The 24,040-nt window shown below is 42.0% G+C and overlaps 1 protein-coding gene and 2 long non-coding RNA genes across 11 annotated transcripts in view; 1 reads left to right on the top strand and 2 right to left on the bottom strand.

Annotated features, from left to right (window-relative positions):
- BNC2 (basonuclin zinc finger protein 2) overlaps positions 1–24,040 on the bottom strand; it is a 419,967-nt gene that overhangs the window by 250,805 nt on the left and 145,122 nt on the right. The gene's annotated exons all lie outside the window — the stretch shown is intronic.
- Positions 5,129–10,500, top strand: LOC310696631. The gene is made up of 2 exons (XR_014520661.1): positions 5,129–5,900; positions 5,937–10,500. It is a non-coding gene; the product is annotated as an uncharacterized lncRNA (long non-coding RNA).
- LOC310696640 lies at positions 8,303–22,143 on the bottom strand. The gene is made up of 2 exons (XR_014520669.1): positions 10,997–22,143; positions 8,303–10,932 (listed from the first exon to the last, which is right to left on the bottom strand). It is a non-coding gene; the product is annotated as an uncharacterized lncRNA (long non-coding RNA).

Genomic DNA, 24,040 nt, shown 5'->3' with positions numbered 1-24,040 from the left:
TGCATCTTTTGGGGTTTCTTCTTCCAACACTGCAAATATGCCACATAAGCAATCATATGTAACAAGACAACAAAGCTGATTCAGAGTGTAGGAAAAGCTACCCGCTGTCCCTCTGAATGGGCACTATGAAGCCAATTCAAGTTAGTATTTTACAATCCCTGAAGACTTGCCCCCCAAAAGGGGGGGGGTCTTTCACAGCTAACCAAAGCTTTGGTGAAAAGTGTCCTTTCCTTTAGTCTCAAGCCCTGCAAATTGGGCAAGGATCTGTTCATTTGGGTTATGGCTAATGAGATTCTGAGGCTGAAAATTACTGAAGCAGATGTTAGATTCTTGTGTGGTTATGCTGCAGAAGCATTCCACATACGATCGCCCAAACAAAACCAGCCTCTGCCTAATTCTCCATACCCTGAAGTAAAATGCGGCGCTCCAACAACCCAATGGCTGCTTTGTGCTTCTTGCACAGGCTACCCATCTTTCACTTTTAATCTTACAGTGTGATTAAACAGAAACAAAGCTGAATGGATGAAAAATTACCAACAAGTGATATCCATAAGTAATGACTTAAACCAAAATTTTGCCCAAAGCCAGTATTTAAGTGAATTTAGAACTTCTTCAGTAATTTTCAGGAAAACCAAGCATTTCATTACGGCATAGTCTTGCAACGTGGATGGAAGTGAGTAGACAATTTGAAGGCCGCCACCCAATTTTGTATAAAAGTGAGATTCTAAGCAAATTTGGAGGATTATCATTAGGTAGACCATTTGAGTAATTTCAGGGATATTAAAAGTTTTCAGTAGGGGTTTCACACATTAGTAATTCAAGCCAAATTGGACAAGATAAATGATCCCTAAATCACAATTCGGTTATGGGTGGACTTTATTTAAATAATTTATCATCATCAAGACTGATTTTGACATCTCTGTGTGAAAAAGAAAAAGTTTGAAACTCAAATTTGTTTAGAACATCCCTAAATCTTCCAAGGATTTGGGAAACACCTTGAGAAGTATTTATATATCTGAACAAAATCTACACAAGTTGAGATTTATCAATATAGGTTATTTTTCAGATGAGTGTGTTTGTATGCATATAGAGGAGTGGAACCTGGGTTTCTCAATCCTAATTCCAATATTAGTAATCAAGTTAGAACTATAATCTATAATCATTTTATTTACTTTCCTTATCTGAAGTACTGTACTGTGGCTAATTTTCAGTTCTGCAGTTTCAACATTTTATTCCTGAGATTAATCCTTCCTTGCTGTGCTGCACCACAGTTCAGATATGATGTAAATGAAACCGCAAAGAACATCTTCACCAGTTAGAAAAGTAAGCTGCTCAGATGAACTTTTGAACTTTCCCCCTCTTGTATGGAGAAAGAAACTTTGCAAATACATTACAAGTCCTTCAAGAAAGAGATAGATGATAGATAGAAAGATGATAGATGATTGATTGATGATAGATTAGATAGATGATAGATGGATAGATGGATAGATGGATAGATAGATGGATGGATGGATAGATAGATAGATAGATAGATAGATAGATAGATAGATAGATACAGTGCTGCCCCGCAAGACGAATGCCTCGCAAGACGGAAAACTCGCTAGACGAAAGAGTTTTCCGTTTTGGAGGTGCTTCGCAAAACGAATTTCCTATGGGATTGCTTCGCAAGACGACAATGTCTTGCGAGTTCCTGCTGGTCCCCCCCCCTTTTTCTAAGCTGCTAAGCCGCTTATCAGCTGATCCGATCAGCAGATAAGCCGCTAAAAGCCGCTAATAGCGCTAATAGCACTAATAGCGCTAATCCGCTAATTCTTCAATGGGCTTGCTTCGCAAGACGAAAAAACCGCTAGACGAAGAGAATCACAGAACGGATTCTTTTCGTCTTGCGAGGCACCACTGTAGATAGATAGATAGATAGATAGATAGATAGATAGATAGATGCAGAGAATATTAAACTAGTATTAACTTTAGTACCATATCTAGTGTTCCCAATCCTTATGCCATTAATCCTACAATAAACTTGCATGACAGTTTGATAAGATTCCCAGGCCACTCAGGAATCCACAGCTGAACATGAACCTTCACCGTTTCAGCCCAACCCAGCACATCTACTACCCTGGCTTTCTGACAACACAGAAGAGCTAAGGCAAGACTGGACCTCAAAGTGATAAATGAAATGAAAACTGGGGAAGGGTCAGAGCTCAGCTTTGCATTCAGAATGTGCCAGGTTCAATCCTGGCATCTCCACACAGCAGACCCTCCAAGTGTCCCTATTTTCCCAGGAACAATCCCGGATTTACAGAAGCCACCCTGGTTTCTGCTTGGATCCTGAAATGTCTTGCTTTTCCTTGGGACGTCCCTATTTCCATACGAGAAATGTTGGAGGGTATGTGGAGGCCAATTTCGGATCCACACTGTCCTTCCACAGTGGGGACATAGGTTTCCAGGCGGGAGTTGATCACAGTGAGGTTTTGCCAAGCGTGCCTTCCTCTTAGCACATTTCTCCCTTGCGTCCTGAGTTCGAGTGTCTTCAAAAACCACGACACCTTTGGTTAAGGCTGTTCTCCAACTGGAGCACTCAGAAACCAGTGTTTCTTTCCCAGTTGTCGGTGTTTATACTCCATTTTTTAAGATTTGTCTCGAGAGAGTCTTTAAACCTCTTTCGTTGCCCACCAGCATTACACCAGCATTTTAAAGTTTGGAATAGAGTTCCATAATACCATCTTTTATCTCAGCTTCTCCTTTTCTAAAGGAACCTGTAATTATGTTCCGTGTGGGCCATGCAGTATGGCTTGGGCTTTGGATATGGTTTATTGTTTTTGCATTATAGGTTTAGATTACCCACAGAGCAGCAGGCACAGTAATCCCCCACACCATTTCAGCCTCACAACAACCCTGTGAAGTAAGGTGGGTTGAGAGAAGATGACCAGCCCCAGAGGGTAAGCTTCAGGTCTGGCAAGGGGTTTTTAACTTGTTTCATATATGTTTTAAGAGTGCAGTTTGCTGCTTTAAGTTGAATCCTTTGTAATATTTTCTTAACCCATTGAACTATAAGAAACAGAGTTTGTAAATGTTCACAAATCTCACAGGGAAAGGAAGACGAGTTACTGCCAAAATTTCATCTGAACAATGTAATTTTTCCCCACCTTCTCCCCCCCCCCCCCAGTTTTCACTAATGCATCTCAATTCATTATCCATTTACAAATTCATTTTAAAAAGCCATTTAAGAGTGCAAAAAAATAATGCGAATGTATCGTACCACTTTCCTTTGGAAACCATCATTTAAAATGTCTCATCTGCAACCTATCAGAAATAAATCCTTGCATTACTGTGCATTCAAAACACTTTGGATCTGGAAAAAAATACAGCTTTAAGTGGGTAACCCTTAAAATCTATGAGATGCTAATGAGAGTTTCTGAAATCTGAAGGGCTGAATCTGAACATATATCTTGGTTTTGCAATAGAGCTGACTGCTTGTTGAGTTTACGACCTTCCATAAACCTTGTCAATATAACTGGGTTGTTGTTGTTTTTTAAAAAAAGCTGCTACCAAGCCATCATAAAAAGGGCACTAATCAGATTAAAGTTATGTTTATGACTTAATCACCCCTCTTATACGGGACAAAATAAATAAATCATATAAACACATGTGAATCATTCTCTATCTATCCAAAATTTAAATAAGATGTACAAAAAGCTACGGATAGGTCATATTTTTTTAAGTGTTACCATTTAACAGACCATTCATTGACCATCTGCATTAGTATAGTTCCATTGACCTTAACGAGCACATCACATTTAAACGGTCGTATCCTTAGGCACACATTAACCATTTTCCTTATGTAGCTAATTCTTAAAACCTTCAAACACACCACTTAGTTGGGCGACTAGATGGAACAAGGAGTCTTCACACGTAAGAACCGGAAGTTACAAAAGCCAGGTGAAATGGGGCATTCAACCTTAGCCTTGAAATGTTATGTTTTCAATCTAACAACGTTTCTCCATTCCCTATTCTCATAAACTACAATGTGCTATACCTACTGTAATTAACCATTGGTAAAGTGCATTTACTCTTCGTTCATTCAAAAGAAACCGTTTCCTGATGGTGAGATCTGTGTACGTATTTGCTGGGTTTGCATGTCACATTATACCATAGTTTAAAAAACAACAACAATTAAACGTGAGCACACGTTTGCTGCATGTTGCTGAAATGGCTGGGTTTGGCTTAGTTTGCTTTCCTGCATACAAACCACAAGTTTGTAGGCCAACAACAACCCTTAGTTTGTTTGGAAAGTAACAAACCACAGGACATAATGACCAAACTTAGCTTGCTTTCCAGGAGCACAACAGTAGCAGTAACAAGGCAGGAGTGATGCATTATAATTTATTTTAATATCTACTTTCATTTACCGGTAGTTACATTTCTGGTAGCATGGGTGCAAATGAACACCAGAACGGGCATGCAACTAAGAGCAATGCAGTGCAACTGGTCATCTATAGGTAAAGGTAAATGACCCCTGGACAGTTAAGTCCAGTCAAAAGCGACTATGGGGTTGCGGCACTCATCTCACTTTCAGGCCAAGGGAGCCGGAATTTGTCCACAGACAGCTTTCTGGGTCATGTGGCCAGCAGGAATAAACCGCTTCTGGAGCAACGGGACACCGTGACAGAAACCAGAGCACTGCTTACCTTCCCACCGCAGCGGTACCTATTTATCTACTTGCACTTTTGGCAAGCTTTCAAACTGCTAAGTTGGCAGGAGCTGGGACAGAGCAATGGGAGCTCATTCCATCATGGGGATTCGAACCACTGACCTTCTGATCAGCAAGCCCAAGAGGCTCAGTGGTTTAGACCACAGTGCCACCCCTGTCCCATCTAAACACACATCCAAATCCAGAAATTGTCTTGTCTACACTGTAGAATTTTTAACTGGGTGTCATTTGTATGAACCACCAAGCTAGAATGGGTTGCAAATGTCCAGTCTTTATATTTTTTGCAGTGTTCTAAGACACATATTCATAGTACACACAACTGCCTACAAATGTTGTCATGCATACCAAATAAACATTTAAACACCAAACAAAGTATGGTGTGTCTACTTGAACTTCTCCAATCTAATATACATCTAATATACAGAGTTCTCTCTTACGCATGCCTCATGCTCCATTAACTTGCATGCAAACTGGCTGCATGTTTCAAATGTCAAATGAATGAATGAATGCTGCTCACAAAACCATACTGAGTTTAGAAGAGGAACTCATGCTTTTGATGCTAACTCCCACTATCACCCAGCCAGCCACAGGATCAGGTAATACACAAAAACCGGGGATACACCGCAACATTTTGTGACGACATCCCACTTGTGTTAAGACATTTTTATACGTATTAAAGAAAGAAAGATAAAGGTGTCATGGCTGAAACCTGTTTCCAGGCTGTGGCCATGTCCAGAAAGCCAGCAGCAGCAGCAACAATAACAACAACAATTTTATTATTTGTACCCCGCCTCTATCAGACTGGGTTGCCCTAGCCATTCCTTCCTTCCTTTTTTTTTCAGCTTGGAAAAGAACTTGATCACTTGTAACCTAAAGCACAGGTAGAAGCAATTCTATATTCCTGTATATCCCTGTCAACTAGGGGCCTGGTTATCTGGAAAAGACGCATTTCTTTTAGAAGGAAACATCCATGTGAATGCATTCGACTTTTTAAAAAGTTTTCATGTTCTGGGTGCACGCAATGAAGACAGGTTATAGAAATGAGCCTCAACTCAAGTGAAGTCCGCTAAAACTAACAATATGCCCTGTGCAGATCACACACATTCCAGCCAGCCATCCTTTGGGGGTAAAATGGATAAAATGGCCTTATCTTAAGCAATGCAAAGCCTCTTCTTTTTTTAGCTCACAGGTAATATGCAAAGCCTCTTCTTTTTTTAGCTCACAGGTAATACGCTATGTTAACATTAATATGCTATGCCACTCTGAGCAGAGGCAGGTGGTGGGGATACAAATGCCAGTAAATATTCCCACTCAGGAAACAAACAGGGACTTGCTTTTTAATCCCCACAACAACCCTGAGGAGTAGGCTAGGCTGAGGGGCAGCAACTAGCCCAAGGTCACCCAGGGAGCCTCGCGGCTGAGTGGGGATCTGAACCCTGTTCTCCCAAGGTCCTGGACTGAAACTCTAACCACTGCACCACATTATCTCCCTGAATTGCCCCTGAAGCTCAGCTAGTCCACTACACCTCTAGCAGCCCGTGCTATACCTCTCTGTCAGCAAAATAAACCCAAGTCCATTGTCTACCAGAATACCACATGCCACTAAGAGAAGGCAGGCATAACCCACATCCACTTTCCCATAGATACTTAATATCAAACAAGTATTAAAGGTAAAGGTAAAGGGACCCCTGACCATTAGGTCCAGTCGTGATCGACTCTGGGGTTGCGGTGCTCATCTCGCTTTATTGGCCAAGGGAGCCGACGTACAGCTTCCTGGTCATGTGGCCAGTATGACTAAGCCACTTCTGGTGAACCAGAGCAGCACACGGAAACGCCGTTTACCTTCCAGCCGGAGCGATACCTATTTATCTACTTGCACTTTGATGTGCTTTCGAATGCTAGGTTGGCAGGAGCAGGGACCGAGCAACCGGAGCTCACCCCATCGCGGGGATTCAAACCACCAACCTTCTGATCAGCAGGTCCTAGGCTCTGTGGTTTAACCCACAGCGCCACCCACGTCCCCCAACAAGTATTAATCAGGTTTAATAAAAGCAGCTCAACTCTGCCTTCACGGTATTTCATTAAAAGAATTATAAATGCACAGTTGCCATTCCAGCCCCTGTAGAAACACCACTGTTTTAACTTTTGTTGTTGTTGCTTGAAATCATTACTGGCACATAAATCGCCAGACTTCCTCCCCCCCCCCGCCCCACCCAAGTAAAATTGTGCAGCCTCTCTGTTTTTCTGCAGCCAAACCCTCTCTTCTGATTCAAGCAAAGCACTATTACAAAGAAATGCTTTAAGAAAAAAAAATGTGAAAAGGAATGAGGGAGTAGTAATGGTAACAAGCAGTGCCGTGAACGGGTTTGGCCTCCTCGTCCGCGGTGTACAGTTAACAGATCACTCCTGGCCTTCAGCAGACGGGTGGGGGGAATAAAGGGTGGGGGCGAGAAGCAGCTCCAGGAGTGGGTTACAGCGACGACGGGGAGAGGAGATCTGCCAGTTTATATACAAGAAGGCAATTCAACCCTCTCCTGGCGCATTCCTTCTCTCTATCTCCCAACCTCGCCGCGTGTGTCTTGTCATATTTTCTTCAGCTGCTAATTGTCCGGACAGAGAGATTTTAAACAGCCGCAGCCAGGGGGAAAAGCGAAACCCTTCTAAAGCCACTATCGCAGCAGCCAGTCAGCTTCACACACCACTGGGTAACATTTTCCAAGGGAAGTGTTCTTCTGATAGTTCCCGGAGCTCTAAGTCGCACTGCCCCAACCTCTGTTCCTCTCCCCACACCTCCCCTCTCCAGCTCCAAACACACACACACACTCCCCTTGAGACCTGAATGCACTTGTGGCAATAAAACATTCATGCGACTTGGAATTTTAACACAATGCCATTTCCCTAGTTTAACCTGAAAGGAATGCACTAGTCACAACAGACTACATCATCCTGCCGTTCAGCCTTGCCAAGGAACCAGTTTTCTGGCCGGCCTGGCCCAGCTCTGACGGGAAAAAGTGTGCAGCAGACCCACACACGGAGCACAAAAGGGGCCACCTCTGCTTCCTCAACCCTGGCCAGCAGCACCCGGCTCGTAAGCGCAGCTCTTGCCCAACCTCTGGGCCGCAGGCTCATGTCGTCTTCTGCAGTCGCAACACTCAGCAGGCAAGGCCAGCTCCCCGAATCGCTCCTCTGATCTCAGCAGCCACTTCAATCACTTGCCAGAGGCCTTTGGCTTTAATACAGTGGCTGTTGTTATGAAATATTATGGCCACAGTCCAGCAGATGGTTAAGCACACTGACAACCTGGGCATTTAAGCGCACTTAATTGTGCACCGGATTACACTCCACAGGCAAGATCCCAAGTATGGCAATCGACTTCAATGGGACTACACTGAGTATGGCAAAACATGATGCCACGCACTCAACCCCCTTCTTCTATTCACAGTCTCTCTCTCTCTCTCTCTCTCTCTCTCTCTCTCTCTCTCTCTCATTTGTTTTAATGAACGTTTGTGGGAAACAAGCTGAGATCGCTGGCCAAACAATACTGGTGGGTCTAGTTATCAAAGCTGACAATGCATTTGTATTTTGGCAAGGTTTTCTTTTTATTGTTATTATTTCTGTAATTAATATGTATTTTTTAAGAGGGAATGGAGAGTCTCTCTCTACGAACGTTGGGAAACACTGATGGGAAAGTGAAGGTCTCTTAACCTTTGCGGGCAGCGTGTCAGTATTATTCTACTACAGAAAGAAAACATAGTGGCACCAGGAAGCAAGCAATTTTCACCTATTCGCTTAATAGCTTAAGCTTCAACACATGGATTTTTCTTTTTTGTTCTGAACTCAGAGAAAGCATCACTGTGTTAAATACTACACAGACAATTTTTGGAGAAAATAATAGATTTCTTTGATTCCTGATGTTCACTGCTACAAGTAAATTATTCTATACATTGCCTACCTTCACTTGGTGTCCCCTAAATAGTCCCCCTCACAGGTGCTATTAATAAACAATCCTATTCTCCCACCAACAATCCTATTATTTTTAATATAGACTAGAGAAGAAGGAAAATTTTGCTTGGTTCTCATTTTTAAGCAAACTAACCTAACTTGTACCTCCCGAACACGCAGACGGACCAGAACCTAATTATTCTTCAGATTTCAAACTTCTGAAAATTTTGCAACATGGTTCTTATTTGATTATACATACACAAACATTTAGAAATGCATACAGATCAATGCAAAAATGGAACGGGATGGACCAATGAATATATGTGCTGGAATGTAAACAGACATGTGACATGCAACCATGTCATGCCTGTTCCTTAAGGTGGAATGGAAATGTCAACAGAACTGACACTGAATAGGAATAGATGGATCCAATCATCACTAATAAATACCCACATAAACTCACAAGACTATTTTCCCCCTGAATGATTTAGCAAACAGATTTCATGAGATTGTTTAGTTTTTATTGCAACAACCCTAAGAATTAAAAAATCATGGCTTTCAAGACATGATTACTTATACAGAAAGGGAGAGGCTCTAACAAAATCACCCCAACTTCTGGCACTTCTCAGCCTTAGTTCCTGATCTGTAGAAATAATCATACATGATGGGCCATGATTTTTAGTTTTTAATGCGGCACATAAGCAACAAATAGTAACAGAAATGGTTTATACTGCCTTGCAACAGAATGAAATCCAAAAGCCCATTATGGCCCATGGTGCCAAACCATTTTCAGATCAAGAGATATGGACTGGGAACAGGATATACAATTACAGTAGTCCAATTGGTAGGCATTAAGTGATAAACATATTACACAACATAGCTTGTTCCTGCTGGCTTTGACTCAATGGGTTTTTTTGCAAACACTTTAGGCAAGTAAGGTATCACATGATGGTTGCAACCACCACACTGGCAAAGGGTTAGGAATATTCCTGCTGCTGCAGCAGCTTCGCTGTCAACCCAAGCACAATTCAGACATGACTGTGGGGCCCATAGCAGGTGCTGGCAATGGCCCAAGAAATGGCAAGAGGATGCGGCAGGCAAGCGAGGATGCCACCAGGCACACCTAAAAGTGACCCAAGGGTCACTGGTAGAACCCAGCCCATGCGATGATGAACAGATCTAGACTTAATAGATGGCAAGTACCCAGCAAAATCATAATAAAAAAGTTAACTGGTCAAATAAACAAAGCTAATTCAAACTGCTAGTCTTGCTAAGGAGGCAAGAGTAGCCTTGTTTAAGATACAGATCAGAGAAAAAGGATGTTACTTTTTTTCGAATGCCACAACAGCTGCGAGAATATTACTAGTGAAGAATTGAAAGAAACAAGATTTACCAACTATCGAAGAATGACAGATGAAGATGATGGACTATATGGAACTTGCCAAACTGACTGGGAGACTCCGAGACTAGAGAGAAGAGACGGTGGAAGAAAATTGGAAGAAGTTTAAGGAATATTTGAAAAAATATGTTAATATTTAAATCTTAGAATAGCTTTGAAAGTGGATATAGGCTGTAGGGTTAGAAGTAGAAGATAGTGTATTTTAAAACAGCATTATTTGTAAGTGATAAAATGTGACGATTTTTATGGTAAAAGTAAGTGTGATTAAAAAAATGGTTAAAAATTATGATACATGAAACTGCTAAAGATGAGGTAAAATGAAAATCAGATAGGGGGGACTTGGGGAAGCTCACCTAACAATGTTTAGAAAAAATAAGGATAAGACAAGAATTTGTTTGTATTGTTTGTTTTTCTGTTTGTGTTGCTTAATTGTGTTATAGAATGAATATTTTTTTTTGGTGGGGGAAATAAAAATAAAATACAGATCAGAGAAGTTGGCTGAGCCTTTTTAGCAGGCCAGGTGGCTCACAGCTATCAGAGGCGCATTTAGGGAGGTGCAACCAATTCGGTCGCACTGAGCGTGGAGCCTCGGGGGTGCCATGGGGGGACGCTGGATTTTGGGGTTGCACTTGGGGCCAGTGAAATTTGAGGCCCCAAGGCCCACCACTGCAGCTATCTCCCTTGTCTGCCCCATTCCCCTGAGGAGGTGGATGGCAGCAAAAGGGAAGTGATGGTGCCTGAGCAGTGGCAATAAATCCTCTTTCTCCAGCCTCCCAGGTGTTTTGGGTGCTGGTGTCATTTATTTATTTATTTATTTATTTATATCCTCAAATAATGATACAGTATAATTATCAGGGCAGATTATGATACAGAAAGCCTACTTCAGTCCTAGGAACAGATAGATCACTCTATTTCTGTTTGATGCCACTTTTGCATGTAATCACCCATAAGTCTTCTCTGTCCTGTTTCTGCATCAATTAAAAAATGAAATGAAAAATTGCACTTTAATGTGTATTTAAATATCTATTTTAAAATATAGTTTCTCCCAAAATGTGCGTTCTAAAGTATTCTTTTATAATTTTTTCAGCTGCGTCACAACGTTTGGAGAAGTGTGGAATCAAATAAATAGCTACATTCCAACCTACGCATTCGTCAAGGAAGTGCAGATCAGATCAAAAGCTCCTATCAGAATTCACAAAGATGAATTCCTCAAGCATACCTAGCAAAATCTGCCCCAAATAACAACACTGTTATGTACCAAAAATGCTAATATCCCCACGTAGTTTTGGGACTCAGCTGCAAATAAAATGTTTTGGATGTGTTGTTAAGCGCAATATACAATTGTGACACTAGAAAACGATTGTGAGCTATAGCAAATTTAACGCATTTTTCAAAATGATTTTTTTAAAAAGCATTTTCACAATGTTTTTAACATGCGTGTAGATCCAACCTCAGTGGCTTTCTAGAGATGACAATAAGCACCGGTCCCATCAGAGAGGGTTGCCTGAAGACAGGATCCAAACAGAAAGCACACTGGTCAAGCATCCTATGATGGGATGTAAAGCTATCACTCCTCTTTTGGCATGACAAAACAGTGCCATCCGGAATACTACTTCATTCAGAACAGGGGTTGCACCTAATTCAGAGCACAACCACTAGACACTAAATATGAAAGGGTGCATGGCAGTTCTGCAGCAACAAAACTGTGGCTTTTAAGTCAGCATTGCAATCACTTTGGGTTATATTCAACTACGTTTTATAGAAAGTAGCTCCGTTGAAATGAATGAATATGACTATGTTGGGTCCATTAATTTCCAATATACCTACCCCTGAGTAAACTTAAGTTGAATGCCACCTTTATTATCTTTACTCTATATGGTAAAATAAAGCTGTCTTGGGAAACCAAAGTACACAACAAGCACTTTACCAAACCGGCTGCTTAGTAAAATGTTTGCAGAAGATTCCTACTCTCCACCTGATCACTAACATTAGCTAATGTAATGTAGAATGCATTATAATTGGGAGCATCTTTCAAGATGGTTCTGATATTGCAATTAGTCCGAGATATCTGTTAACTATGGGTTGTGTCCACATGGCAATTTATTTCATTGTAGTTACACGCCTTACATGCCCTTGCATTCCCTTCAGCCAGTAAAAGTTGGAGTTAGGCGCATGCACACTGGGGATAGCCCTTTTGTGGCTTAAAAAAAGAGAAAAGAATGCCTAGTATTCTGGAATTTTAATTGTATGGGAGTGTAGGAGATTAGAAGAGGGACCTTGGGGAGCTGAGCTATGGGAGAGCCTGGCTGTTGTGATGCACGGGGGCAGAACTTTGACTCAGTACCATCCTCTTCATCTGCCGTTATCTCACCCCTGAACAGAGCTTGCCCTGGTCAGAGGGAAGTGGCGTGAAAACAATGCCTCTCAACCCCCCTGCACAGAAAGTGGGACAATGCTGTACAGTACACATGTCGCACAAATAAAAATACTGAAGAGCGATGCTGGAACTTTAGCAAAAGGTGGATTTTTTGTGGTAGAAGGAACAGCAGGAAGGGTTTTTTTCTATTCAGCTACTATTATTCCAGAATAGTAGCTGAATAATGCCAACATCGTGTGGCAATATGCCCCCCCCAAAAAAAACACCTGACAAAACAGCAACTGTATCACTATAAAGGATAAGTGCAGAAACACCCAAATACCGGCAGAAAGACCTAGCCACTCTTCCTAGAGGCACCCCAACTATGCAATGCTCTCGCAAGGGAGTCATTTCAGCACCAATTACTGTTTTCTATTTCCCCTGGATTTTTAATCCTCTGTGCATTGCTATTTGATGCTTTGCTTTTAATTCTGCTGACTGCTTTTATGGTGCTTTTGAAAGTTTTTGTAAACCACCCAGGTAACCTGTTGGAAGGGTAAGGTAAAGGTAAGGGGACCCCTGACAATTAAGTCTAGTCGCAAACGATTCTGGGGTTGTGGTGCTCATCTCACTCTATAAGCCGAGGGAGCCGGTGTTTGTCCGCAGACAGTTTTTCTGGGTCATGTGGCCAGCATGACTAAGCTGCTTCTGGAGAACCAGAGCAGCGCACAGAAACGCCGTTTACCTTCCCGCCAGAGCGGTACCTATTTATCTACTTGCACTTTGAGGTGCTTTCGAACTGCTAGGTTGGCAGGAGCAGGGACCGAGCAACGGGAGCTCACCCCATTGCGGGGATTCGAAACGCCACCAGCGTCCCCATTGGAAGGGTAGGGTGAAATAAAATCAAAATAAATACAATTTTGCTAGGATAAAGCTCACGAGGAGGAGCTAAGCCTTCTGGAAACAAAAGTGAAGAAGTAGCCAGAAGTTCTATTTTGCCTCCAGTTGTACAATGAAGATATCTGACAAGAAGGGATTTGCAAGGTTAGTTTAATAGCCACTCTCACTGATTGACTTTGATTATTTCAGGTTGAACCAGCTTTTCAGGATGAATTGATTTTGCCATATCAAGTCTATGCCCTTGATCTCTCGGACATGATGAAATAATATGAGAAAATGCCAAGAAAGCACTAAGTATTGAGGACAAGATTTAACACTATGACAGACCTTTGGTGAGTTTAGCGTATCCAATATATTCTACTTTTTCTGAAGATTATTGAGATGTCAAACCTATAGCCAATTTAACCAGTCAATTGGAAGCAAACAGATCTTACGTTAAGCTTCTCACTCAGTAACGATTCTGAATCTGTTTTACTAAGTCTATGAGCCGTTGTTCGGTGTTGTTCATCACACAATTTCAGTAAGCTAGTCGATTTTTAAAGATATTCAAAAATTATATGGAAAGTCAACAAGTTCCCGTGAAATTAAGCTTCCCTAATTAGACTACATACCCCATTTCCATTAGATTTCTGCTATTTCAGGGTCACTATATTTAAATATCTATTAGAGGCTATACTTGAATTCTGCTTAATGCTTATCCTGCTCTCTAGTAATGAGGTCTACTTGATTCACATTGAAAGCAACTGAACACAGCTATGGGCACCCAGATACCCTTCCCTTTCAATAGAACTTATGTTCTACTGACTTCAGATTTGAGCCACTGAGTAGGAAAAGGAGCCAGTGCCTTGCAAAAATAGTACAAGTAACTTTTCTAACCAGCCTTTCCAGCGGAGAGGAGTGTCCTGGTCTTTCCCCACTGCACTTTGCTCAATCCTGATGTGGAATATAATGTGGAATATTCATAACCCTTGAATTCTATGCAATAGAAGCACGTTGAAGTTTCAAGAGGTTCAAATAATTTGAAGCAAACAACAACTGAAATAACAGAATCCGCTATAGACTGCTTGAACAATACACATATTTGCATGATAGACGCAAATGCAATTCTTTTCGATATACAGCCACATGGAACTCGTAACATATTAACATCTGGGTGCTTTTCTGAGCCCGCCTCCAGAGCAACATGGATACCTTCCTATCCAGATTTTGGAACCAGTTCAGGGCTGAGTGCCAAAGGAGACAGCTGCTGAGCCTTGAGGAGAGATAAGGCGAGGGAATCTCTGTCTCGAGTTTATGTTTTCTTGGTTTCCTCTTTAGGTTCCCCTAAGCCTAGCCGGCCGTCTGAGATCACTGTCACCCAGAAAAATCTACGACCAAATCAAAATGGTCTTTGCTTTCTGGGCTGTCTGTTACTACGAAGGCAAAAGCTTGGGTCCAACTCCTCTGCATCTTCCAGGCTGCAGGCAGATTAATAGGGAGATTACCAGTTCCCCATTCCCCAGCCGCAGCCCCCACCCCAAGCTGCTTCAGAGTTCCTGAACCTTTGGGATCTTCCTGTGGGATGCTGGTGACAGCCTCAATAAATTATTTAAAAGACAAAATCGATCAGAGCACATGACCCTTCTCAACTATTGGGAGGGAAAGTGTCATGGTCTGTCATAGTTTTCTGTGATTCCCAAGGAAGGAAATATTTCCCTGCTTTATTCCCCACCCCCCTTATCCCCAACCACTAGCCCTGGTTCTGTTCTCCTTCCCTAAACCCTTTATTAATCTTTACTTCCATTCCTAGACCACTTGCTTTACCTAGTAAAATCACATTCTGTCTTGCTTCCTGAGCATTGCAGTTAAACACCCTCCCACTTGGGTTTCCCCCTCTGTAGTAGCTGAGGGCATTGCCATCTGAAGGAATTTGTCAAAGGAGTTTGGTAACAGAGGGCCCAAAACTCAAAGCAATTCCTACCTGCTCCCTCGGGTGGTTTCTGTTCATTAATTCCTTTCTTCTCATACCTTGCACAATCTCTCTCACTTCTTTTCTAGCTACTCTCAAGAATCTACCTTCCAGCCAGCCTTCAGACTATGCCTTAGCCATTTCCAACAGTTGACCATGATTATTCATCACTGCCCATAGTTCCCCAAGGCAAGCATATTACCTGCACAATTTAATGAGCTTCTGCTAGCCTAACATAATGGGAGTCTGTCTCTCTGTCTATCCATCCACACACATATAACATCTCATGTTTGTCTTGGGCATCTTTCAATGTGAATGGCACCAGTAGAGGAGACCGTGCTTGCAAAGGTCTCTGAACAAAACAACCTTTCTTGTAAAAACCACGAACTGCCTTCCCCGAGTTTTAATTCTCTTGGTCTCAATATTGGTCTCAATTAGCTCATTAAGCACACTTAAGAAACAAAGTTGTTTAATCCCTTCACCTCAACCAGACCATACTAATTTTACACGCTCTCCTCCCAGCAATTATTTGCCAGAGCATCCCTGGTGTACTGGCGCTGATTTCCCTCCCATGCGCCTTAGCATGCAAATCTTAAACCGCTCAGTGACGGCCTCTGGTCGTGCCCTTTATTAGGACAATCGTGTTGTAAGGAATAGCTAGCTGGTACTGGGCTCTGTTGCTCTCCTGGCTTCCCAACGCAACAGATCTCTGGGAAAGAGACAGGGACGGGCCCAGCATAGTGGAACCTGTGGCAGTGGAGCCAGTCCATTACTCCTGCCATCATGTGCAAAGCTCTCTGCATCTCGTCCCTCCCCTTCTCTGCAAGCAGCAGTGACCCACTGCGTTGGGGAGCCAGGAGAGCAACACAACCCCACCAGCCCCACATCAGTGGCTGCTACCAGCTGGTGCTAGCTGATTATTTGACTTGTATGCAGATCTGTTTACAGAAATGTGCTAATATAGCAAAAGGTGACTCAAACACAGAACCTGGTTTTTATTTAAAAAATGTTACCCTCCTAATTTGGGTAATTTCTTTTGCTTTTTAATATTTGATTTCATTTTATATTGCCATGGATGCCATGGTGACAAAGACTGGTAGTAATGTTAAGGGAAGAGAAATACAAGGGGAAGCCAGTTTTAACTACAAAGGTTGCAAAAAATAAATAAACCTGTCCCTAGATTATTGCTGCCTTTTGCAAATACTGGTAAATATTTTCAATTGCTTGTACAGTGCAACAGGAGCTAGAAACTTGCATTCTTTAATTTGTTTTTTTTTAAAAGGATGGAAGTTGAGGGCTGAACTAAATGTAGGGCAGGATACACAGGCCTGAGAATGCCCCTTGCATTTCAGATGATCATGGTGGCAGACCAATGTTAGGGTTGCCATGTGTCCTCTTTTTCCAGGACAGGACACATCCTCTTTTTTTCAGGGGTAAAATTTGATACAAATTGCATTTATTTGCTTTGAATAGCCGTCATAGCTTCCTCTTTTTTGCTCTTCAAAATACGGTGATTGGCTCAATGTGCACTTGGCCAAGAGAGATTTTAGCATAAACGGATCTGGTTACACACAGGATCATTTCTATACTGGGTCCCCCTGCCCCCACCCTGCATCTCTTATTTAGCACTTTAAATTATGAACCAGGAAGGTAGAAAGATCATACAGAGGCACCCATACTGAACTGGTATCAAAACCTGTGAAGTAGAGGTTAAATTTTTACATTTCTGATTTTGTAGGGTTGCACTGTACACACCCCTTTAGTGCACCTCAAATGGATTACATTTTGTGCCTAACTAAACAATAAAAAGCATAAGGCAATAGGCAACAAAAAAAGGGAGTTTAGCTTTGACAGAAGAGGATGTCATTGTAGGACTCTGTTCTAATTTACTGCATAGTCCCTTTGTAGGCTCTCAGAGATTTTGCAGAGTTACCATGCCAAGAATCCACAAATAAAAATGTCAGCATTTTATTAGCAGTTTTAAATGAAATGTAATGTTAATTTCATGTGCATAATCTTCATTACTGGAATACATATATTGGTAATGCGATTTAGTCAATTAGGGCAATGCTTCACAATCTGTCAGGGCCCACCATGAGAAAGATAAAGAATTAAACTGTTGTGGAAACATTTGAGACAGAAGGACCAAAGGAGAAGACGTCTGTAGATCTCTCTCTCTCTTTTTTTCTCCCAGCACAAAGGAAAACAAAGGAAAACCCAAAATTCAGACACCAACAACGTCCGAGTCTGTGACCAAACTGTACATTTCACAAGTGGCAGAAGCCCAAGGTATCCTTGGACACAGAAGAACGATTTGCTCCACGTTAAGTATGCGAACAACTTTGAAATGCGAGCCCTCTGCTCACATCTTTTCTGACTTGCATGTATGTTCATTCTGATTTTTAAGTCCTGCCCATTTGTGTACTTGGCGTGGAAAGGGGGCGGGGGAGAGAAGCTTCGGCACCGTTGCAAAAAGAAAGAGAGAAGACAATGCACAAGTTTGTTTGGGCACACTGTAACTCGCTCGTTTCTTTACGAACAGCCAAGCACACTCCAGCCATGTACAGTAGGTTTCTTGTAACAGGAGCTGCGTTGCTCTGCTCTCTTCTCCTGCACATAGAAAGGATATAACCTGCTTCAGTGGCAAAAAAGGGGGAGAGAGGGGGAGAACAGAGAGAGAAAACTGGGGTGAGCAGGCTGAAGCCCTGTGTGTGGCCAAGGCAGCAGGAAGCAAGGCAGAGAGAGAAAGGGAGAGGGAGGGAGGGCGGACGAGCCCAACACCACAACAGTGGAACAGGCAGCTGGCCTAAGATGCTAATTCAGCGCTTTAACAAATCAATGCCACTTGAAAAGTACAATGCGAGCCCTCACTGGGTAGATGTCAGGGGACTGAGAAAATGCATTCTCAAGTATTTCACATTAAGAGGGAATAATGTGTTAATTTATAACTCTTCACCCTATACACTTGGATTATCCATCTGTGTCAGCTATTTGACTTCTTAAATTTATCAAAAACACGTGCAAAGGGAGGCATCTTCTGCTTAAGCATTGGGAAGTGAAGCTTTGGGGGGGGGGTGCCTGTCCTGTTGAGGGGTGGGGAGGGGATAAAGGATTCTGGAAAAAAGAACAGGCAGGGCTGGGCTGTTCGCTGGCAGTGGCTGATTGCATTAGGTACCATCAGTCAAAACGTGGCATCAGAGGAGGAGGAAAATCTTGAATCAGCAGCCAAAAGGTGCCATCGACAACTTTCTGTTTTAAGGAGACTTGGCGAAGTCCCTTAACACAACGTGACTGAGGCAAAGCTCAGTATGGGCTCTAATTAAAATTGCTGTTCTGTATGCTAAATGAATTAACATGATAGGACCTGGAATGTCAGAAGTGGAGAATGAAACAGTGAGTGAGAGAGAGAGAGAGGAAATCTATGAACTGCCAAAAGAATGGCAGCAGGAAAATTCTTATAGGCACTTTGTAGTGACATAGGAGGTTGTAAAGGAAGTCATTGTCCTGAATTCACTGACTCGCGAGTAGCCTCACTGCCAATTAGTCACATTGCGTGCTTTCAAAACTGACACCTTCTAGTTTAGATATTTATGCTCAGAGAGGGGGTGAAGTGGAAATCCCACACACAACCTGACATGAAATAGGGAAAACCTTTTGGAAAAAATGAAGCCACAATTTGATTCTTAGAACTGTGAAATGAGTTGCCATTCGTTTTACAGGCAGCTCAGTTCATTTCCCACTCCCACTTTTTATTCTTTAAAGGAGAGAGGGAGAAAGAAAGATAACCAGAAAAGAATAAGAATCTTAGACCTAAATTATACACACACCCACTTCTGGATAATACAACTAGGAGAATAGTATAAGATGCACTTGGCTACTTGTTTCCTGTCCATTCCGTTCCTATAATATGACCTGGCACGACAAAACTAAAGAACGAAACCCTTTACTCATCGAGACAAAAATCTATAAAATGGATAAAATTACAATATATAATTTTTATATCTTTAAAACTTCTGAAAATGATTTGTGTGTGTGTGTGTGTGTTTGACTTCAATCAGAAAATCAATGCTTTCAGATGTCTTAGTTTCTAATGCTGAAATACATTTGCAAAGATTCAATATATATACTTACTTTTTTAAAAAAACCTATACATTCTCACATTATTGAATGCTGTGACTTTTATTTTAGCAAAGGGAGAACTAATGATCTGGTGCCCCAAAATACAGAAACGTGACACTGTTGTTTTAGAAAGAAATTCAAAAGGTGTCGACAACTTCTTCAGCGATCTCAGGTTTGCCAGCTCCACTTCACTTGACTGTTATTTGTAGGGTACGGTGCCACACAGCAAACGCCCAGGCCCATTGTGGAGATATTATTGTGTGCACATCAATTATGCACTTGAAACAGAAACAGACACTCTCTTATTTTCACAACATTCATATGTAAATAATATGCTGATGAATGGAAATTAGATGCTCTAGATGATTTCTAAAGTATCGCCCCCTCCCCTTGCCAAATCTAGTAAAAAGTAGAAAACACAACCACTCTTTAAGCACAAGGGAGTCTCCTTTTCCACTGCAGGCAGGTACTGGACAAAAGGCCAAGAGAGGGGCGGGCGAGGGTTGCCTTTTGACAAAGTAAGACGCTGCTAATAAATGCAGGGCAGGCAGAAGTCTTTGGGGGAGTGGGTGATGGGGAGGCAGAGTTCACTATTTTCCTTAGGTTGTGATCTTAAGTGCACATAAATAATTGGAAGAATATTCAGTTCAAATTTACTCGCAGCAAACAGATTTTCCTTTATTTTTTTTAAAGCAGAGGGTGAGAGGAGAGATTTGCACTGCTTGGCACGGGGCAGCCCATTTGGATCCTTTGAGATCCTTATAAAGGGAGATCGAAATGAGGTGCGCCACACTTAACACAGCTATGCTGCGGTATCTCAAGATCAAAAACCCTAACCCCAAAACAGTGGTGTCATATTTGTACACTCCTTGCAAGAATATTGAACGGGGCCTCCTGCACAAATTACTATTCCTGTCCGCCTCCCAGCCTTCTCCCTAATGTAAGCTATCTATTCTTATCGTTATAGTACAGTTAATCCCTCTTTCTCCCCTTCCACAAACACAGCCCAGGCTCACCTAAGGGGTTAAAAGACTAGAGTATATTTGTGACTTGTCAGTGACATATAATACCTGGGTCCTTCATGCAATCAACTTTTACTTGACATGTATTTGCTCATCACAGGACCCGCATTACTACTGGGAAAATGAAGAAAAACCTAAATTAACACTTGACATTCAATATGGTCAAGTCCTTAATTGGCTGGGCTTCCTGAGAAAGCAATTTTCTATTCCCCAAACTGTTCGTGTGTCATGTGTGGAGTGCAGCTCTTGGCCATCAATGCTGTCCCTCGCTCACTCTAATGAGAGCAGATGAATTAGTGCTACGTGACACGATTTTAGCAGGGCTTCTTCCTTCCTTCCTTCCCTCCCTTCCCCAACCCCCCCAGTCGTTTTTTTGCTGCACAAGTGACAGCTGTGCTGCAAAAAAAAAGGGAATAGGAAAGACTAGGAAACGTTAGTTACAAACAGCCACGTGGAGACTTGACTGCTGAACACGCATACAATCTAAATGCTTATGTTTTATCTTAAGAACTCCTTTATTATGGTAGCTCTTTTATTGTGGTGTTTGTGGGAGTGTACATGGGGGGGGTGCTGCCTTAGAGATCAATAGAATTAGCTCCTTCCGACTGCTGCGAGGTCAAGTTAACTTCCAATCCCTTTGCCTCCTCTTCTATTAGATTGCATTGCCCTAATTAAAGAGGAATTTGGCTCTATTAAAAAGAAATCTAGAGTATGCAGAGCTGGCAAATATTTAATAATACTTAGCATTTATATAGTGCTTTAAAGTGGCCAAGGTATTCAGAGCATCAGGCTGGCTGAATCTAAATAAGTGCATGGCTTAAAACAACAACAGCACACAAACACACACAATTGTGAGCCAGGGAATGACTGCAGCTCAAACTTGTAGGTATATAAAAATCACTAACCCTTACATCTACAACTAGTTTGCGGTTCACACATTGTATAGCTCACAGGGGCCTGAAAACGGTCAGAGTAATTTTTGTGTGTGTGACCTAGAGCCCTGAAATGTGTGGTACACGTGTAGCCCAAAGCACTCCAGTTACAAAAAAATAAAATAAAAACCCTGAATCTGGAACATTTGTACACTGACTCCCTCAAAACAGAGAGTTAAAGGGAGTTGAGGTAGTTCCAGGCCACCCAGGATGCTGAAATTTGGTATACGTGTAGCCCAATTAGTAGAGAACGATGGAGAAGGGACATTTTGCACAAAACAGACAAAATACAGGGCATGAAGTTTAGCCCTTAAGAGAAGCCAACATTCCATCATGGAGCAAGCCAAAGCAGCACTTGACAGAATTTTGGCTGTGGGACTTCCACTGCCCCTTCAGGTTTGGATTTCAGGGGAAGAGGACACTTGCCTAATGCAAGTTTTGTTTAGGTGCATGTTGTATGACAGCATGTGAATATATAATTATTTTTATTCCACACATACACAATGCAAATGTAACCAAGGTTTTTACCCTTCCTTGTTTTGTTACCTGGGAAGCATGCATTTACAGTGGTACCTTGGTTTACAACCATAATCCTTTCCGGAGGTCCGTTTGTAAACCAAAACAGGTTGTAACCCAAGGCGCACTTTCGCCAATGGGGCCTCCCAAAAAATTTTGTTCAAACCCCCCCCCCCCAAAAAAATGGGTTGTAATCCAAAAAAAGCTTGCAAACCGGGACACGCACTTCCAGGTTTAATGTGTTTGTAATCAAAAACGTATGCAAACCAAGGTACCACTGTATTAGGAATTTTGGCTTTTTTCTCCCCCCCCCCTCTTTTAATGATTTCATCCTAAGCAAAAGATGGCAAACATGTGCAATGTCCGAGTATCTGGGAAAGGGAGGTTTTTTTTTTTTTGGTTTTTTTTGTTTAATCTATCATTCACGTAAAGAAAAGGGTAAATCAAAGCAATGAATAGTTGCAGCTTCTGTTTAGAGCAGTGGAAAGTGAGGGTTGAGGATTAAGGTTATGAAACAAGGCAGCACACATGCAAATACACAAAATGCAACATTAGCTTATCATTTCCCCATCCACTAAAACCAAAGAGTGCTGGAAAGTTGTACAGGTCTTTGTGCAAATGCCCATATACGACGTGCAGCAATGGAACAAGAAGTGATGTTTTCAAGTGAAGGTTTCTCGGCTGCCTGACGTTCCGCCCCACCTCCAGCACTTAAACCTATTTCTTTCTGAATGTACAAATGTATTGTTTTGTTTTAAACCCTCCTCCAAAATGTATAGCACGAGTATAGCAGCTTCAGGAGAAGTTGCTCGTGTCTGAAATAACCACCAAGGACCTGGGACCCTCAGTCCCTCATGGCCACAGAGCCCAGGGCTGACCTTGTAAAGTTTCACTAAAATGTTACATTAAATAGTTACATGGACAAAAATGTAGAATGCATGGAAAAACTAAACTGAATGAAAACAGATGAGCCATTCAAGTTACACTTTCTGCATTTCTGGGTACGGGGAAGTATATGGTTTCTTTTGTGGTTTTAGCTCTTCAGCAGGATTTATGCCAGTGCTGTTAGAATTCTCTATGTACTTTTAAACATATCCTTTTAATATTAAAGGTGTTTTCTCTACTACCCAGCAGCAGCAGAGATATGCATAACTTCCTTGTGTGAAGCACTCCGAAATAAGATCTCTCACATTTGCCGCCAGCTTAAAAGAGGGTCAGAAGCCAGAAAGGACTGCAAAAATGCAAAAGTCGCTTCAGTTTTTGTGCAGCAAACAAGACTGCATGAAACAGCCACACAATCTCTGGTCATCCTTTGTACCAGCAGTTTACCAACCACACGAAGCACATCTTCAGTGTAATCAGCAGCCTGAATACTTAACTAGGTGGTTTTTGTTTTGTTTTTTACACACACACACACACACACACACACACATATATATATATTTAAAGTCAAGCTATATATTATGAAAATAATTTATATCAACCACGTAAGCTAGAATCTCCAAAGCATCGCTGGGAAACAAGGTGCACTGTCATCAAACTAACAGCTTTAGGGTGACCTCTGATGTGCAGGCTACTCAGCCAACATCCACCTGTGATTTGCATGCCATTGTTAGCAGAAGAGGCTATTAACTGACAAATGGCCTGGTGAGGTTGAAGGGTCATTTTATCCCCTCAGAAGGAGGGGGGGAAACAAGCCTCCAATTCACTATATTGAAGAGACACACACTCCTGCAAAGGATGTTTGTGATAGGTCTTGCATTTTCGCAACCCAGAATCACAGGATTAGGACTACTAAAGAACAAGATTAGGCTAGACGAGCAAGCAAATGAAGCACAGACTTTGGAAGTTTGAGGCAATTTCCATATGTCCAAAGTAACGGTTTATATTGCGGTCTCGCGCTACAGATGGCCTCGCCAAATGAGGAGTATAGAGCCAAAGGACTGAATAAAACAGAGCTGCCGGCCAGCAGCTGTTTGTGTGTTAAATGCACAGTCTTACATTTCCCCAAAAGCTTCCCGATAGGCTTTTGTTCGGGGCAGGACTACTGTATGTGGCACTTGCCTAACTGCTGCTTCAGCAGCAGCAGCATCCTTGAACCTATTGCTCTTTTCCCATTGCTGGGGCTAACTAGGGACAAGAACTTGAGATGACAGCGGTAATGGGTACGAAGCACTACTGGGAAGCTTATTTTA

The sequence above is a fragment of the Podarcis liolepis genome (assembly GCF_965112155.1).
Source record: "Podarcis liolepis genome assembly, chromosome: 17".
Lineage (NCBI taxonomy): Eukaryota > Metazoa > Chordata > Lepidosauria > Squamata > Lacertidae > Podarcis > Podarcis liolepis.
This window is presented reverse-complemented; position numbering and strand designations above follow the sequence as displayed.